Raw genomic sequence first — 18524 nt, forward strand, 5'->3', positions numbered from 1 at the left:
AGAGCTAGCTGTTGCCCTCTCTCCTGCTGCGAGCAGCCGGAGCTGAAGTCCTTCCCCACAGTCACATGGGGAACATGGCTCCGTTTCAAGGGACAAAGTGCAGGAGTTTCTCATTAACAGAGAATGAAAACTGCCTGCCGTGATCTAGCTGCAGTGGGAGGCTGAGGAGGAAACCCAACAGACAGGACTGCCTCGAAATCTGAGCACCAGGGCTCTCCTTCCCCTACCATCCACCCACACTGGCAAGGCTAAGTCCAGGCCTAAGATTGGCCTCTCCTAACCTCCTAAGGCTCCCAGACTAGGATAGGGAAGAAAGGACCTTGCTTTGCTTCTTGATTTCACTGGCCCCATGTGGGGGAAGCAACTGCAACAGCCTTGACTTTCATTCCCCTCACTCACATGAATCCCCCTGCCCCTCCCCCCCCCACATTTCCTCAGGCCATGAGCTAATGTCCAGCTGCTCCTGACCCCCGTCTTGTCCTGGACACCCACAGCCCAAAAAGAAATTGAGTTTTACTTCCCCCGAGACAGCTCTCAAAGAAGTTACCCGCCATGCAAAGCAAAGGCCTCCCCTTCCCCACCTACGGGCTTGGCTACAAAGAACTCCTACTCCGTCAGCCAGAAAGAAAACCCCATGTTGTTTCTGAGAGTGCAATAATCCCAAAGTGGATGACCTACGTGGGCCCAAGCAGGGAGTGGGGGCGAGACAGGGAGGGAATGAAGCAGCCCTTTATCCCGTGTCCCAGATTCCTCCGGGGTCAGCACATTGTTAGCTGTTATAAAGGTCACATTGCATAATGAACAGAAAGTGGGGGGTTCTTTTTGGGAGCAGGGAGAGGAAGAGGAGAGGATTGTGGGAGACACATTGGATTTGTGGCTCTCAGTCCTTTTCCCACTGGAATGGGGGCCCCAACTGAGAGGCCACGAATGGGTCATGGGTGTGGACTCCCACAGACTAACACGGCTGCTACTATGACACCTCCTAAATGTTATCCCTGAAGGGCAGGGAATTTGGGCACCCAACTCTTCTCTCACTTACTCCAGCTTTACACCAGTGTAACTCCATTGACTTGAGTGGAGTTCATCCTGATTTACACCGCTGGAAGAGGAGAATCAGACCTCAGAGCAGAGGGGTGGTTTGGGGGAAAAGGGGCAAGCCGCCCATGTTGGGTCTGGCAGGTGGCTAAATGGAGGGTTCTGCTCTCCAAGGGCTGTACAGCCAGCACAGTTCTTGGCACCCGAATCACAGATTGTTTTTTTAAAACGTGGGGCTCTTGCTAAAAGAGAAAGGAAAATAAAAGATGGAGGAAGAAATGTGGAGATAAGGAAGGAGCGACAGACTGTGTGTGTAGGGGTGAGACCAGGGAGACGGATGGAATATGCTGGTCATGTCACTCAGTGTACCGCTGGGAGGCGCTCAGATACCATGGTGATGGGCGTGGTACAACACCCTGAGACTAGAGCACTGGAATGGAGACGGTGGGATGGGGGACAGAGAAGAAGGGGAGACAGAGGCAGGGTGGCGGGGGGTAGTGAGGAAGAGACAAAGGAAACAGATGGAAGTTTAGGAAAATGGCTGAAGTGGGAGATGGGATAGGGCAGCTGCGAGCGCTGCCTTCCTCCTGCAAAACCAGCTTACTGCCTGGGACTCCCACTCCAGGAAAATCTTTGCCATTTGTTTCCTATGATTATTCACAGTCTAGTGAAACAAAACTCTTTTACCCCACCCCCAAACCTCCGCAGCGACATCAACCAGAGCCGGGAAGGAGCTCCCCGACCCTGGACATCCCTCCTAACCCTGCCACGGCCTCACACACCACAACCCACCTCTCCCCTGGAGAGTTGAATGAGGGCAGAGCATTCGCACAGGTCGCCCTCACAGAGGGGGGCAGGTGCAGTTCAGGATTTTCTCCCCTAGGAGGTGGTGGATTTGGCCATGGTGGCATATATTCCCTTTCCACCCCCAAAACCTCGAGTTGAGGGTGAAGGGCAGGTCAGGAGAGACAAAGCCCTGATCCCATTGCCATGGAGATGTTAATTCAAGCCGAGTTCAAAGGAAATTGTTCCAGCTAAAGCTAACAAGCCTTGCCTGGCAGGAAAGAGGCGCTGTCAGATGAAAGAAGCCAGCCTCTCATAATAGGGAAAGGGGGGCTGGGTTGGAGAGAAGGGACTTGTCTTAAAAAATATACGCAGCCTTGCTCAGGAAGTTCCAAACAAGCCTGGCTTATTCCCCCACTTTCTAGCAAAACCCTCCCCTTTCCCCCTTCGAATGCCACCAGAACATGCCAGCTAAGCACACAAAGCACCATCTTTTCCGTGCAGAACGGCAGGGGAGTATGGTAACAGCTAGGGAGGCAGTGTGGTACTGGTAATTGTGAGGGAGAGTGGGAGTTAGGACTTCTGGGCTCTAATTCCAGCTCTGCCCTGACTCCTTCAGTGTCCTCAGTCGAGTGGCTTTGCCCTTTTGTGCCTCAGTTTCCCCCTGTAAAATGGGGATGATGACACTGACCCCCACACAGGGGAATTGTGAGGCTGATGATTATTATCGTTACATTTGTAGCATCTACAGACCTCCACCAGGATCAGCCCCATTGTGCCAGGCACCCTACAAAGACAGGCAGTAGAATCGTAACTCCATGGAATTTAACTCCCATTGACTTGAATGGGGCCAGGGTTTCACCCCTGGGGACTGATCTCTACTGGCTAAGGTCATATGGGGAGTCAGTGGTACCCACAGAATTAGCATTCAGGGTTAGAAAGGGAAGAGAGACTGCAGCTGCTAGCTGGAAACAGGTGGAAAATCTATGAGACAGGGCAGGCTGTTCCTGACGGCGGAGGCTGCATAGTAGAAGAGTCTCATCCCAGCAGTGGTGAAGGGACCAGTGGAGGAGGGGAGAGAGACAGGCTGGAGAAAGTCCAGAGTGGGCTGTATAAAGAAAGAGGGCAATTTTGAACTATGTCCTGAAATGAAGAGAAACAGCCTGTCCTCCCATATGGTCACTCACCCCACTCTCTGCACCAGAGGGGTGATTGGAAAATCACCATTGCTGATTGGGACTGACCTCGCTTAGTCAGGTATGGTCGCAGTGGCTGTGTGCTGTCACGGAGCATTGGGCAAATTCTCTGGCACTGCCAGGCATTAACTGAGGTAAAGACAGTCAACCCCTCCGTCTGAGCGAGAATCTTTTCCTCCTCCCGCTTCTCTGCCACCAGTTTCCAGTTCCTCTCTGCTGGCCAGATGCTTCAGGATGGATCATTCTAAGGCTCGATCAGCCAAGCTTCAAGAGAGCTGCGTAATGGCAAATGGGGGCTCTCAGAGAATCCTCTCCAGGCCTCTGGGCCCCAAGTTTGCTATAAAACTCCTGAGAAACTGCTGGCAGCTAATTTCACCTCCCACACCTCCAGGGACCAGAGCACTCTATCTCCCTTTCCCATCTTCCATCATTATCTGTTTCCTCCTTTTCCTCACTCTCTCCTCCCCACCTTCCACATATTCTAACCCGCTGCAGGGTAATGGCAGAGGGCACAAGAAATCGCTGACAGGAAATTCTGTGGGTTTCACATCTCGCTTTCTTAGCGAGAGTTAGCTTCTCTCCTCACCGCTCCCCTTCCCATTTATCTTCCCCTCCTTCCAGGTGTGGGCCCCTAGGCAGCTACCAGAAAAAACTACTTATCTCAGGAGAATTCCCATCCCACCCACACAGGGAAGGGGAAGTTCTCTTTCTCCTCTCACTGCACCCCATACCTTTCACATGGTTGGAAAAAAGGGATGTGTCAGAATGGGTGAACGCCAACTCATGGCCCCACTGAGTAAAATGCTTGAGTGATGGGAGGGAATTCAGGGCACAGGAGAAGAACAGAGTTAGGTTACTGTAGGCTATAGGTGGGGAGTTGGATGCTTGAGAATTTGGAGGCACTGGGGAAGGGAAAGATCAAGTGAGTTTGTTAAGGACAGAAAGAAGCAGTGCCTAATGATGACTACCTTAATCATACTGGGCACCTTCTCTTGCCCCTTTCACCTGAGCATCCCAGATTCATTATGCCTCACAATCCGCTGGTTAATGTCCTAATGGGGGAAACTGAGGCACAGAGAGGGGACAATCACACAGGAAGTCTGGGGCAGAGCCAGGAATAGAACCCAGGGTTAAATTCAGCTTACACCCAGAGAAGTTAGAGTATTTTATGTTTTTATCTTTCTGGAAGTTTACAGCACAACCCTACTTTATTTCTTAAAACCAGAACCTACTACACAAGAACCAAGGCGGGGGAAACAGACTGCTCCTTAAGGCAAAGGGGCACAACTTACCCCATCTTGTTCTAGGCTGGCTCTTGGCAGCCTGACTGCCAACAAGCTAGATCACATGCTTCCCTACAGAACTTCCTAGCTTGCAAGCAGCACCAGGAAACCCCTTACAAATTTAGAGGGACAACTTGTAATTTCAATGCTGTTTTCAATACACCACATCCAGGAGTCCTGACGCCCAGTCCTAATCTCTGTTCACTGAACACCACTCCCTCCCTCTTCATTTAACTCTGCAATTGTAGTGTTTACAGCCATACATCTCCAATCAATCAGCCACACTCTCGCCTTTCTGATCAGTAGTACCCCCCTTTAAACCCTCCTACCCAATGCATCATTGTGAATAAAATGCACAGTCCAGTTCCTGCTCTGATTTACAATGGGTAGAAACCCACTGACTCCAATGAAGTGAGCCAGTGGTGTTAACCAATGCATGGAAGAATCAACAAGCAGTGAGAGCTGGGGAAAAGTGCAGTTAAAGATCAAGGAGATGAACCTACCTGGCCACAGCTGAGAACTTGATAAGCTACAGGATAGGATCAGCAGGGTTAGCACTCAAATAGCAGTTTGGTGGCAGAGCCAAGATCAGAATCCATGAGTCATAGCCCCCCATCCATTGTTCAGTCCCCTAGTAGAACATGCTCTCTCTCTTTTGCATAGGAGCAAGGGGATGGTGCATTCTGATTAGCGCTGATTGGTCCCAAATGCTCAGATGAAAGGACTAGAATGATGCATCACGTATTTCAGGATGATGTTGTGATACTTGGGGTGGTGTCTTCCCTGTATGCCTGAGGGAGTTCCCCTTTGTTTTAGGTCTTGTCTAGATCCGAGATTCCAGCCATCGATGACCCATCCCCTTCCATCTGCACCACTGCACACCCCTAGCATAGATGAGTGAAACTTGTATGGTGCAATTTACCCCACTTGAATCCAGGATGAACTGTAAATCCTGGCTTATGCTGGTTTGCACATGCTATGGCAGAGGCTTGCACTGGAGGTAGCTTTGCTGATGACTGGAAGCAAGGCAAATACACAGTGTAGATAAAGTCGTATTTTGTCTCTCTCTGCTCGACTCCTCTCTTTACCTGAGGTCTATTTAGTCTATCCATCTAGAAACCAGCCTCCGTGGCATGTGGGTACCAGTAAAAAATTAAGGATCGCCGTTTAACTGTAAAGGATCTTACTATTTGGCATTGCTTTTAGCCCCTGTTGGTAAGGGTTTGGCTAGACTGGGGAAAGTTATAGTGATGCAAATGTAGATCCAATTACCAGTACAAAATGGGGTTTGCAATAATAATTTATCAGGGTAAATCATACTGGTGCAAGCACCTTCTTACATCACCTGCATCAGGGTAGCTTCCTCAAGGCAAAACTCCTCCAGCAAAGAGTCTAAAATGGACATTTCCCCCCCCCCCCCACCACACTGAATTTGAGGCCCCTTTTAACACCCCTCCTCCCTGCTCTTCCTCCTCTGCATCTTTAAAGAATTATTCCTTCAGCCTGCTGAAGTGGGAGCCGCGCCAGATTCCTGAGTGATACTGTTTGCTTAGTTTAGCTTTGGCTCGCAGCAGGAGGCATTCTGCTGGCAGAATGAACCACTTGCGGCCGTATGTGGCATTATTTCTACTGACTTGGAAAAATATCTGTAAAATGTAAGTTGAGAGCAAGAGAGAGATGCACAGCCAGAGATGGGTGGTAACAAACCCATCTGAGAAAACAATCTAGCGTGGGCTGTGAAATAAATTATCGCAGCGCCAAGTTAGATGGACTCCATTCTTAAACCAGGCTTCAAGGGCTCTCAGCAAAGCTTGTAACCAGAGAAGAAATTGGACCGGCTTTTGGAATTGGTGAATGGAAGCTTAGCGACCAGCTGGGACGCTAATTTAAGTTATGAGTTTTTATCCTCCTCCCCTTCATTCCCACCTTTGACTATAAGGAGCGCAAAGCAGCCAAGCTACCTAGGACTCTGATCCTGCCAGATCTCACAGGTAAAGAAGGGTCAGGTTGGGTCACTACGTGGATGAGTAAAGACCAAAGAAAACGGAGGGCCCTCTCTTAGGCTGTGATTGAGAAGCCCCCGGCACAATGGCTGGGAAGAGTACTAACACTTGAAGCTCCCTTTACGATTCCCAGATCATGCGCATTTTGCGTCCTGATCGGGTCCCCCAGCAGTCTGAAGACTGCTGTAAATTACACCAGTGACCCCAATGAGTGGATATGGCAGTCAGGGGTCAGTGCTGTTGAGAACCTAGATGGTGAGATTTTTGGGTTACTGCTTGTCTGTACAGTATGGAGTCATGCTCCTTGACTGGTGCCCCTAGACACCACTGCAGTACTGTAGGTGCTCTTCCCTCTCAGCCAGCGCCCCAGCGTGGTGCTCGGGTGGTGCTGCACTACCAGAGGTACCATCTTCTGATGAAGGGAAATCCATTGTCTGATAAGATGGACTATAAAAGTTCCCCTGGAACTTTCTGCAAGGGCAGGAGGGCTAACCCTGGCGTCTCAGCCAGATTCCAGTTAAAAATGTGAACAAACCAGCTGCAATGTGCTCCCGTGCATTCAACGAGAGATCCAACAAATATCTTCCCACCTCAGCCTGTGGTAAGACTAAGTACCTGACAGGTAGGTAGGTAGGGATGGACGTGTATGTGCGTGTGTATGTGCTCTCACAAAAAGGGGATGGTATTTACTCGTTTCCCTCTGCAAACAGCAACAAAAAATACTCTCTCTTAACCAGAGCTCTGAAGGCAGGTGACTCGACTTGGCAAACACACAGCTATTGGGAGCAGTTCATTGGAAATGTTTACATTGTGTTTCTGAATGAGAGTACTGTATTGATAAGTTTCAGAGTAGCAGCCGTGTTAGTCTGTATTCGCAAAAAGAAAAGGAGGACTTGTGGCACCTTAGAGACTAACACATTTATTTGAGCATAAGCTTTTGTGAGCTACAGCATCCGATGAAGTGAGCTGTAGCTCACGAAAGCTTATGCTCAGCTGTAGCTCACGAAAGCTTATGCTCAAATAAATTGGTTAGTCTCTAAGGTGCCACAAGTCCTCCTTTTCTTTTTGTATTGATAAGACATCACAGTATCCAGCTGGTGTCACTGTGCAGCGAGAGAGTGAATGGGTGGGTGGGTAGGGAGGCTGGCTGTAACCTCTTCCAAGGTACCTTGGAAATACCCAACAACTGATGAAATCTGGTTCATTGCATAGGCAACATTTCTCTTCCGCTGCATTGTTTTTCTGAGCCACAGGGAGAAAGTTTCTCTGGCAGAGACGGTTTAACAGGATCAAGAAGCGGGATGAACTTCTGCTATCAGCGGCAGGGTAAACCTCCCAACCTCCCCTGACAACTGGTGGCAGAATTTGGGTTTGTGGGTGCTCCGTGAGGCCCAGCACTGCGTAGGAGATGGAATAAAGGCCTCAAACACCTGAGGAACCCCATGCAATCATAGGTACTTAATCATGGGGGACCCACGAAAGGATCTCTGCTCAGAGCACCAGAGGAAGGGACCCTATCCCCACAAAAAACATCTCCAGGTCCCTGACAATATGGCTCAGGGAAAAAATACCCCACTCCAGTTTTGACTACTTATATTTGCACTGTAGCTTCAGCAAGACACCAGACTTGTCTTCACTTCCTGCCCTAAACTTTCTTCTGGGCACCATTAAACCGCATTGGTGTTCTACCCTAGAGCTGGCTGCAACAGCAGTGGTGGTGTATATATTTTATAAACACACATGCACAAATTTACTTACACCTGTCAAGTGCTCTGAGATCCTTCAGGTTGGAAGGTGGTATAGAAATCTAAAGGCACTGTCTGGCTAGTAGTAGTAAAATAGAAATGCATTATATATATTGAACCCTCTGTGTGCATGAGAGAGAATCACAGTGCACATGGGACTAGGGCAGTCTATAATGAATCTTGCTGCTGGGATTTGATCCTAGCTCTCAGCTATTGTTTACATGATAAAAGCCAATGTAAAGAGCCACAACATTTTATCAGGAAACTAACTCCCTGACCTACCTGTGAGTCTCTGGGGCCCCTGTGGTTAGATGTAATTGACCTTTCCCATGCTGGGTTGGCTCCTGAGCAGAGGCTGAGAGGCCCTCAGAGGGAGGCTGCCTGTCAGACCTACCAGATGGGACTGCTTGTTGGTTTCTGTATGTGCTAGATCTGGTGAGTGGGGAAATGGACCAGACCACAGCATTAGAGCATCTGGCTTTTGCAAGTGACTAAACAGCCTATGGATGGATCCCCTGCCACCACAGCTGGACAAAGAGCCCTGTCTCCAAGACCTGTTGGGAGCACTACCCAGATAGGGCTTTCACCTTTCAAACAGGGCCCTGGCCCTTGAAGACCCAGATGATGTTCTAGTGGCTAAAGCACAGATCTGGGGTCTGTCTCCAACACTGCCTCTGACTTGCTTATGACTTGGGGCAAGGCATCTCCCCTCTGTATATTTCAGGGTTCTCCACCAATCAGAACAGGAGGATATTTACCCACCTTGCATGCTGTGGTGTAAGGCTGAATTCATTTACATCTGCACCCTGCTACAAGAGCCTCAGCTGGCAGGCACTAGAGAAGGGAAAATGCTACACAGAAAGCCAGTGAGTCTCACTGGAGGTGGCATTGCACACAGCCTGCCCAGCATTCACCACCAAGACCCCGAAACCCCATGAGCCGTGCCAGAACAAGCCTGAAATTATGTGCTGTGCTTCTAGACCAGCTCTCGACTGCTCCAGGATTTCCTCTTTGCTGGCATCATGGAGGAAGTCTGCCCAAACAACAGGATAAACCAGCTATCTGCACCCCCTACTCTCCAAACCCATTGCCCCACCAATCCTGCATTTTGCAGAACACTGGTATTTTATTAACAGTGGTGTAGCTCTTTCTGTGGGCTGCTGGGGACACCTAGTGGCTGCTCAGGTGAATCCCAGGGTGTATATTCCCTAGGGATGGCCCAGGCTCAGCGCTCTGTTGAAAGGACAATGAAGTACAGTGGTTGCGGGTTAGGCTAATCCCGGGACTGTGTTCCTTAAGGCTAGCCTTAGGCATATGCCTCAGGCCGTTCCTGGGGTGGAGCGGGTGAACAATTGAACCCAAAGGATGGGGCACTAGCCCTTTGTAGTAAAAGCAGAGGCTTTGCCATAGGGTTCTGGGATGGACTTGATGGGAATTTGTCTGTTCCTTCTGCTTTCTCAGGGACCCTGGGAACACTGGACTCTCCTGTGCTCCTTAAGGTCTCCGTCCTGCCCAACCAAGATAATGCAGTGTTCACCCCACACCACCACACACACTGTGTTTCATCTTAGCAAGATTAGCCAGCGTTCATGGTTTCCCAGGCACCTGCACACACTCGGGATCCAGAGAGATATCCCACAGCCCTGGTGTGGGTCACACCCACTTCACTCCACAGAACAAGACCCCCTTGTGCAGCCCCTTCGAGCATCCCCCAGAAGCCGCAGCTAATGCTGAACATGGCCAATGTCCCTACTTGCTTTGCACTGCTGGCCCACAGACAGTGCATTAAACCCATTTTCCAATGGCTGCACTCATTCCTCGTTTGCAGCTGACTGCAATTCAAGGCCTTGGCTTTGGACTATAAAGACCGAGATGACTCAGATCTTACTAGCTGGGAGACACCCTGCATCCTTATGTCTCATTGAGATCAGCTGGGACCCTTTGGCCGCTGGTCCCTAGATCTGGGGGCTGGAGGTCTTGGTGCTTGGTGACATTCAGGGCTTGAGCTTAATGACATTCCGGGCAGTACGATATGTTCCATCTGTTTACTTGGGGCAGGTAGAGAGCAGAACCGATGAGGTTCCGCTGCCAGGCGGGGGACGAGCGTGAAGGGAATCCACGCAGGGCGCACGGTCCCTTCAGGTTCCACAGCACCATGGGGGTCTCCTGGGGCTGTGGGGAAGAGTGTGGGTATGGCCAGTGCATAGGCAGCTCCATGGAGCCACTGGCCAAGCTGGAGCATCGTTCCTGCAGTCCTGAGGGTGTGGCCTTGGGCGAGGAATGTGTGAAGAGCATGGAAGGCAGGCTGGGCCTGGGGAGAGGACCTGGCTTTCAGGCTTTTCCCCTAGTGGTGGAGTGGGACGGGAGGTTGAGGTGGGATATTAGTTTGTAGATTTAGCACAGTTACTTCCGGGAGCACAATGGGCCCTGCTTTATAAACAAAGCATTGCAAAGGTGGGTGCATCTCGGGGGTAGCTCTGCATTTCCTGCTGTAGTCTCACCCACAGCTGGCAGAGGGAGTGATGAACAGGACTTTGAAATGAGAATTGATGGCCAAAGCCCTCCAGGCAAGAGCCGCAGGAATCCCCCTCCCCATCCTTATCTGTTTCTTAAACTTGCTGCTCCGCCAGCTGACACTCTCCTCACTCGCTGCCCAGGAGCTACACCTGGGATGTTCTCGACCTCAGCTAGATTGCAAGGGCTCCTCTTCGCACACACACATTGCCTCTCTCCTGTGGCTTGACAGCATCCCAACCCCATGCAAGGAGTAGGAAGAGAGGAGCTGAGATAGACTCTACTGGTCTCAAAGGCAGGGTAGAAAATTGGGGTTGCGGATGCATGCCCAGGTTGCCCCATCCACGTGTCTTTCTCCTGGTGGCCGAGGCTACACCCAGGTGGGAACATCATCCTGTGGCTGACAGGGTCATCCACCAACAGTTCAACCCCAAACCTCTCTTCTCCGCCCGCAGCTTTTCTGCCCTACCTGGGTGGCACCCTCTTCCCTGTGCAGGAATGGGCACTGGGAGGAAACAAGGGGACTGGGCAGGTTGGCAGCAGCAACCAGTGGGTGGGGGAATGCATGCCCAACCTTGTTTTCATCTAGGGAATCAATCCACCCACGGGCAATCCTGCTTGCACTCCCTCCTGGGCGTCAGCCAGTCCCATGATGCTATGCTGGGCTGAGTTCAGACTTGATAAAGCCTCTAAGTTATTTGCAATTAATTTAATAAACAACATCAGCTAGCGTGCACTCACAGCCAGCCGTGAGATCCCCGCTGGGGCAACGGAGATGACACTGTCGAGCTTTGCTATGGCCATCCAGCCAGGTGTTGCTTTTAGCTACATGGCACCCAATACTGCTTTCCCTTCCCCGCCCCTTAGAGATCACATTCCCCTGGAGCTGCATTACCTGCCAGCACGCATGAGATCCCTGTGGAGATCACACTCAGGTCCCAGGCAGCAGCAGGGGCTTGCAGTACCTTTCTTATCCATGGTGAGCTAAGAGGTTGTGGCCAGGGCTGGTTAAATAAATGAAGGTCCAGCCCACAGGAAATACTGAGATTTCAAAATTTTGTTTTGTCTGAACTGGGACGAATAGTGGAAATCTCAAAAGTTTTCCACAAAATGAAATATTCTGAAATATTTGGTTCTGACCTTATGCTTTTGACGTATAATTAATGGAATATACAATATAATACTAGTCTAAATGTTTCAATAATGACAAAAGTCAAAACAATAAAGGAGAAATGAAACACTTCGATAATTTCCCATCAAAAATTTCAATAGATTCCTGCAAAACTTTTCAGTATTTTCCAGTGGAAAAGTGTTCTAGCAGAACATTTCTGAGCACCTCTAGCTGCGACCTCTTCTGGTGTGGACCTTGACAAAGTCCTCTATTCCTTTGAAACCTCCATTCTGGGATTTGGTTACTCTTGCAGACCTCATGGATAGATGAGCTGGCACAGAATGCAGCAGCTGGACATGAACATATTTACCCCTGTGCTCCAGTTTCCCATCTGCTTCTCTGGACAAGCAATTCAAGGTATTGCTACGAACCTCAGGTTCTACAGGATTCGGGACCTGGCTAGCTCAAACACCCCCATCTCTTTCTGTGCACTATTACATTGGGTGGGATATGTGGAGACATTTTTGCTGTTGGTCCCTGAATGAGCACTCCAGGCTGTCAAATATAATAAATAATAATACCTAGTTCTTATATAGCATTTTTCACTGGTAAATGTCAAAGCGCTTTACAAAAGAAGGTTAGTACCAGTATCTTGATGGGGAAACTGAGGCACAGAGAGGTGAACTGACTTGCCCAAGGTCACCGCACGCCAGTGGAAGAGGCAAGAATAGATCCCAGTGTTTCCTGAGTCTCAGTCCCGTGCTCTATTCTCTAGGCCAGTGGTTCTCAACCAGGGGTACATGTATCCCTGGGGGTACACAGAGATCTTGCAAGTGATAGATCAACTTATCTAGATGTTTGCCTAGTTTTACTGCAGGTTACATAAAAAGAACTAGCAAAGTCTGTACAAACTAAAATTTCATGCAGACAAAATGATAAAGTGAGCAGTTTTTCAGAACTAGTATGCTGTGATTTTTTTTGTATTTTTATGTCTGATTTTGTAAGCAAGTAGTTTTAAAGTGAGGCAAAACTTGGGGTACGCAGGACAAATCAGACTCTTGAAAGGGGTACAGTAATCTGGAAGGGTTGAGAGCCACTGCCCTGGGCTACATTGTCTGCACCACGGAGGTGGGGTGGGGGTGGGGGACAGATTTCCAAAGCAGATTTGACACCCCTTTCCCATTCGTTTTAATGGGAACTGGATGTCCAAGTCCCATAGGCAGCTTTGAGAAATCTCAGCGTATGTTGATTAGCTTTCTGAGCCTTGTGCAAGGTGCATTTTTCAGCCAGGCCTTTCCTGTCACAAGCATCCCAAGCAACATAAGGAGAACGCTTTGCTCCCTTTTAGAAAGTCTTCCATTTGAGGAGTTGGAAGCTCAATAGAAACATTCAGGAACAAATCCTCTCAAAGACGGGAAGGAATTCTTATCCCCCCAACCCCATGGTGGAGGTGGGGGAATCAAGGCATGGAGAGGGAAAGGGGTTTAACAGTCAGCCAGCGCATCTGCGTCAGAGCTGGAAATAGAACCCAAGAGTCCGGATTCACAGATTTTCAGAAGAGGAGGAATCTTCATGATCATCTAGTCCGGCCTCCTGTATAACACAGACCAGAGAATTTAAGCCAGTGATTCTGAGAGCAGAAAGAATGATTCTTCCCTATTATCACTCAATGGGTATGTAGAGACCAGAGACACAATTGTACTAGCCACCTAGTGGCCTGACATTGGAGCCAACCTTTTCAGTTCGGAGAAAGTGATCATGCCTCTCGGCCCTTGAGTCATATATATTATGGCAGAGGAGATCGGTCTAGATAAAAGCCAGAACTCTTATAGCCAGTGGCAGATTCTCTGGCTGCTGACCAAGTTAAGCCTGCCACATATGGAAGCCATGCTTTGCTTTCCTATAGGTAGTGGGCCTAATCCATCCCCAATGGTAGCTCAGTTGAACCAGGGATGAAAATTGTGTTTTATTTTAAACATGTGCCGTGATCAGTGCCATCTGGTGAAGCCCCCAACAAGGATGCCGACTCCTGCCTTTGTGCCAACACGCTGTTGTTACTATGCCGGCTGCCCCCATGGCAAGTAGTAAGCATGGGTACTGCCCGCTGCTGCTGCTATATGGATGGCTGGCATCACACCATGTGTGGTGCTCATCAAAGCCAGAGCTGCTGCACTCCTTGCTTCCCTGGGCTCTTTGTGGTCTGTTACCACGGACCATGGACTAACTGCTACCATATGCATTGTCACAACGGCTTTACCAACTCTTGCCATGGGCACTGTGCCAGCGGTTACCCCAGAACCCGTGCTGTCATAGGCAAAGATACGAACGTAGCGATACTAGCTATGAAGAAAACCCTGCCAGGGGGATGAGACGGGCAATATGACAACTGTCAGCAAGGATACAGCTGACTACCATTGCTATGGGCACCCTGCCATCTACTGTAATAGGCAATGGGTCAGCCCTTGCCGTGGGCTTTGTGCCAGCGGCTCCCATTGGACATTCCCGAGGCTTGAGAACTTTACAGTCTGCCATCCTGAAGAACACCAGCTAGCTTCTGCTGGGACTGTGAGGGCAGTGGCCAGCTTTTCCCAAGATTTATACGAGGCAGGAGTTAAACAACTAGAATATATTGCTACAAGCAGGCTAGGAGTGCACAGGGGTCAATAGCAGGATTACTGACGTAGCGACAGGATGAGGGCATGGGGTGAATAACTTGACTGTTGGGCCAGAAGCAGGATGGGGGAGAGAATGGCAAATACCAGCTCTAAAGGATGAGGGGGAGAAGGGGGACATGGACTCAGGATCAGAACAGCAAAGTCTGAGCTCTTGGCTGCACTTTGCCAGCAAGCCAGGGCAGTTGGAGGAATAAATGGGCGCACCAGGGTCTGGGAGCACAGCACGTTTCCCCTCTTCTAGATGCAGCCGTGCTGTGAGAGGCGCCACATCCCTGGCTCACTGGCTGCCACAGACACTTCACAGGCACTTGTCACCACCAGCTAAACACTCATAAAAGACTAGGGTGAAACATGGCCATGGAGGAAAAATGCTGATTGAAGCCAAGCAAGCCTGGGCAAGGCGTCGATATGCGAAGCAGGGTCCTGCTCGCTCTCAGACAGGCACAAGGCCGGATTTGGATCTCGGTTTTCCTCTGGTGTAACATCACTGACTTTAGTTAAGTTACTCCTGATTTACAGCTGGGTAAATGAGAGAAGGATCAGGCCCCCAAGCTCTATTCTTTTGCCTCCTCATCTTTTTGCTTTTCTTCCCCTCCCATCTTCCCCTCATTTTTCCTCTCCCTTTTCTCCTTCCTTTCTTTTCCTCTCCCTTGTTCTTTTTCTCCCCCTTCACCCCTCTCCCCAGCTGTCCTCATTTTTCCAGCATTCAGAATTTTTGTAAGCAACAGAGGGGGAAGGGAGAACAGGCTCTGAATGTTTGTCTTGCCCAGCCACAAAGCGAATAAGTGTTCCTGTTTCAACACGTTTTCCCCATTTAACTTCCGGGGGGGTGGGAGGGAAGGGTTCAGCCTGAAAACTCCTCTGAACAATGAGACGCAATAGCTGAGCTCACAGCCCTTTACTGTTTGCGTTGGACTCGTTCCTCACGGCTCCCCTCTCCAGCTCCCCTCTCCAAGGGCGTTGCACACAGATTGCCAGGAACCCCTCCCCGCCCCCACCTCACTGACACCCTTTGCAGCAGCCTCAGAGCGGGGCACTGTATTCAGTCCAGGATGTGGTCGTGGTTGCACAGTGAATGTATGATGGCAGCATGGGCTGGTGGCCCTCACTCAGACAAAGCCTGGGACCCCGACGGAGGAACAGAGAAGGTCCAGAACCCAGCAGCTGAGCTAGAACAGAGGGCTGGATGGGCTAACGGGGCTTTTCAGTTTCTAGGAGTCTATTGGAATTAGCCAGGCCTCCCCAACTCTGTTGCCTTTGGCAGGAGTTCGCTTTCTGTCAACCTACAGGGCCCCTGCTACCTGCCTCATGCTGCTCTGCCTTTCTGACAAGCTGGGTCCAGTCCCATGAGGCTAAAGGATGGCAAGCAGTGTCCAGAACAGTAGAGGGAGTTTGGAGGATGCAGATGGAGGCTTCTAGAGGAGAAGGGATGGTGGACCAGCAGGGGTGCCAGCCATGGGCATAATGATGAGGCCGGGGGAAGGAACCTGATTCCACAAGCAGGAGAAGCTCGTCACCCCCCAGAGCTCTGGATCAGTGCAAAGCACTTGCCACCCTACTGCACGTGGTCCTAGAGCACAAACCGCAGATGCCTCGCTAGGATTTCCCCCTCTCCCTCACAGCCCTACAGCCTGCCCTGCAACTGTGGACTTGCCAGGGGTGCCTCTCCCAGGCCTGACTGCCTCCCCCACACCAGGCTGTTCTGTTCCCTTGTTGCTCAGGCCCAGACAGCTCAGGGAGGAGAAAGCCACGCTCCTGTAACACCAAAACCAGCGCTGCCGAGGGAATGGTTGCCAAGTGCTTGGTTGCCTCTGCAACTTAGCACTGCCCTCACCAAGAAGGGCCAGATTAACGCTGGGGCTTTAGGGGCTGCAGCCCATGGGCCGGATGTGGCCCGCTGCTTCTTTTCATCTGGCCTGCGGCAAGTCTCCGCACCAAGGGCCGGATGCCGGACCCTGAGCCTCAGCGCACCCCCCGGGGCTGGAGCCATGAGCGTCAGCTTGCCAGCATGCCCCTGTGGCGAGGGGTGTTCAGGGAATCTCTGCGTGCTACCCCCACCCGCAGCACCGGCTCCACAGCTCCCATTGGCTGGGAACCACGGCCAATGGGAGGTGCGGGGGCAGCGCCTGCAAGCACTGGCAGCGTGCACCGCGCAGAGCGACCTGGCCCCTCTGGGGAGCAGAGCAGCACAGAGCCAGGGCAGGCAGGGATCCTGCCTTTGCCCCGCTGCACTGCCGACCAGGAGCCACCAGAGGTAAGCACCTCCCAGCTGGAGCCTGTACCCTGCACCTAATCCCCTACTCCCGCCCGGAGCCCGCACCCTGAACTTCCTGCCACACCCCAACCCACTGTCCCATCCTCGGCCCCACCCCCGCAGCTGACGCTGCACCCCCTCCTGCACCCCAATACCCTGCTCCAACTCTGAACCCACTCCAAACCCCCTGGCCTATCCCTGGCCCCACACCCGCAGCTGTACCCCTTCCCGCACCCCAATTCCCCACCCCAGCCCTGAGCTCACTCCCACACTCCAAACCCCCAGGGGCCCCACAAAATCTAGTAGCCCTGGGCCCAGAGGAGAGTTAATCAAGCCCTGTTACCAAGCACCAGATATCTCCGGGAAGGAAACCAGCCATCTGCTAGATGAACACAGAAGGATACAGATGGCCTCACTGCACTAGGGACTCTCTCCCCTCTCCAATCTTTCTTTTGCCCTTCTTTCGGCTGTCCCTGCCCTCCTTCTCCCTCTGTCCTGCTTTTGCCCTCCCCTTTCTCTCTACCTTTACTCCTCCCTCTCCTTCATTCCCCCTCTTTACAGCCTGCCTCTCCTGGTCTGACTCACGCCATCCCCACTTCGCCTTCCCATCACCGACTCCCTGAAGCATGAATCACGTCCCGTGTCATCAGCTTCGCTTGTCTTCACTCCCCGACTTAGTGAGAGACTAGAGGTGCCAAGGAATTAGCAGGGTGCTGTAGAGAGTGGAGATCCCCCCATATCAGTCTAGGGAGGGCAGGGAGTAAGGGGGACTTGTTCTTTGCTGTCACCTCCCCTACTGTATGTTCTATTATCAAACTCAGAAGCTCCTTCCTCCAGCTCCATTTGAAAGAGAGGGACAGTTTGTGTTGGGCTAGATGGATCCTTCTTCTAACAGACATGATGATGTATGTGTCCCAAGAAAAAGGACCTGGGGGACCAGGGATGTCCAGAGATCTGTTCCTGGCTGTGACCCAGGGCAAGTCACTTCACCTCAGAGCAACTCTGTTTCCCCATCTATAAAACAGGGAAAATATTTCCCTCCCTTGCAGGGTTGTCATGAGGTTTATTTAATTAGCTAATGTTTCTGAAGTGCTTTGAAGATGTAAACCACGATATAAATGCTAGGGAACGAACTCGGCACAGGCTCACATCCTGGATGACAAGCTCAAATCCTGTATGGGGTTGCAAACTGATGCAGAATGAGACCATGAGGGGCAATTTCTGCTCTTGGTTACATGCTACAAATTCCACGCGGGAGTTGCCATGTAACTGAGCACAAAGTTAGATCCCAAGTGACACAGTTATGATCCTGAGCTCAGCTCAGAAACAATATGAACAGGGAGCCAGAGGATTAGTTGCTATAAATGCTGTAGCTTCCTTGGTTTTCCATACTATAAATTCAGTATAGCCATTTCTTGCACCAAGTCTTTAGATATTTATTGTTTTTCTTACAGTCCCAGCTCCCGGAATCCTATGATTATGGGAGAATCTCATCTGCCATTTTAATAAATAATACCACCACCACCTCGCTCGTAATCCATAGATCTCAGAGCACTTCACCACGGTGGTCAGTATCATTATCTCCATTTTATCCCATGGCTACCCAGCAAGTCAACAGCAGAGCCAGGAACAGAATGAGGTCTCCTGACTCCCAGCCCTGTGCTCTTGCCGCTAAGCCACACAAACACAGCTGCAGAGAAAAGCTTCAAAACCTCACCCTACAGGCTCAGAGCCCCAGAAGGCAAATTACAAAAGTGCAACATTTATTATTTTTAAGCCAATTTCATGATTTGAGGCAGGGGCTAGCCCATGACTTTTGAATGCTTGGGGTGGGCCATGCTCTGAATTACAGGGGTGTAAATTGCACAGACAAGGAGTTTAAGTTGCTGTTAACTGTAAAGGGGCAGGAAGCCCCCCTCAGTTAC

The sequence above is a fragment of the Eretmochelys imbricata genome, chromosome 22 (genome assembly GCF_965152235.1).
Source record: "Eretmochelys imbricata isolate rEreImb1 chromosome 22, rEreImb1.hap1, whole genome shotgun sequence".
In the NCBI taxonomy this organism is placed as follows: Eukaryota; Metazoa; Chordata; order Testudines; family Cheloniidae; genus Eretmochelys; species Eretmochelys imbricata.